Below are 1,153 nucleotides of genomic sequence, written 5' to 3' on the forward strand. Positions count from 1 at the left end.
ATTGCGTGAATATGTCGACATCTAGTGTAATATATGATTGACTTTTCATAACTAAAAAAAGAATATCGTATGGGACATGTGGATACTAAATATAAAAAAAATATTCGTAATTGTGTAAATTATTTATCGTAATACACTTCATTCTACGACCATTAAGAATAAATGTAAACGTTTCTAGTTAACATATTTGTAAAAATAGACCACAATGTTACATGTACGGCTGTTAATACTGTCGCGTAGAAAAGTTGACCAGTTGTGTGGATGTTACCGGATGCAATAATAAATACAATCGTTGGTACATCAGAAGCCCTTCCATTATTTTTGTGTGTTTACACAAATGTATGTTTTCTGTTGAGGGAAACCAATATATGTATGGTTTATCTGTTCCACAGTGTACACAAAAATGCTGTTTGCCCGCCTAAAAATCCAATGCTTTGTCGTAATTGTTTTATTTTGTGGCTTTAAAAATATTAATAGTGGAGTGTAATTAAAGTGGCCAATAGAAACCCACTTTCTCTCGGGAGCTGTACAAATAGACCAAGCAAATTAAATTTTTATCTGAAAAAAAGTCCTATCCGCGAGATTATTGTAAAATTGTCTAAAGGTACATAATACAAGACATCTCTCATCTCGTGAGTCAAAAACTTTTATTAGCTAACTTTTCTATTTAAACAAATAAGTGAGGAAAACAGTCTTTTCACTTTGCAGGGAAAACAATCAATTTTAGCAAAAAGTGACTCACAGACAGCTTTGAGGGAGTAAATTTATCTACAAAGTGAGACTTATTAAATTAAAATCGGTTAATAAACAAAAAAGTTATTGCAAAAAACAAGGAAAGTGCCCATTTTTTAATTTGTTTATAACTATCGCATTTATTGTTAAAATTTTATAAAACTATGACAAGTTGATGGTTTTGTCATAATTCAAAAGTGTGACAAAAGTGGGCGCTGTAGGTGCAATAGTTTTCGCACAATTCTATTTGTTTATAACGGAGGCTCCAAAAGTTATGAACTTTAAGCCTCTGTACAGGCGTTAATTTTCAACCAAACATGATTCTGAAAGCGTCATTGTAATCTTAAAGACGTAATTAAGCGACCTATTAAAAAATATCACTGTTTTTTTGACATTAACATTCTCAAATTGTGCATTAAAA

The sequence above is a fragment of the Anoplophora glabripennis genome, unplaced genomic scaffold, assembly GCF_000390285.2.
Source record: "Anoplophora glabripennis isolate ALB-LARVAE unplaced genomic scaffold, Agla_2.0 scaffold6448, whole genome shotgun sequence".
NCBI lineage: Eukaryota > Metazoa > Arthropoda > Insecta > Coleoptera > Cerambycidae > Anoplophora > Anoplophora glabripennis.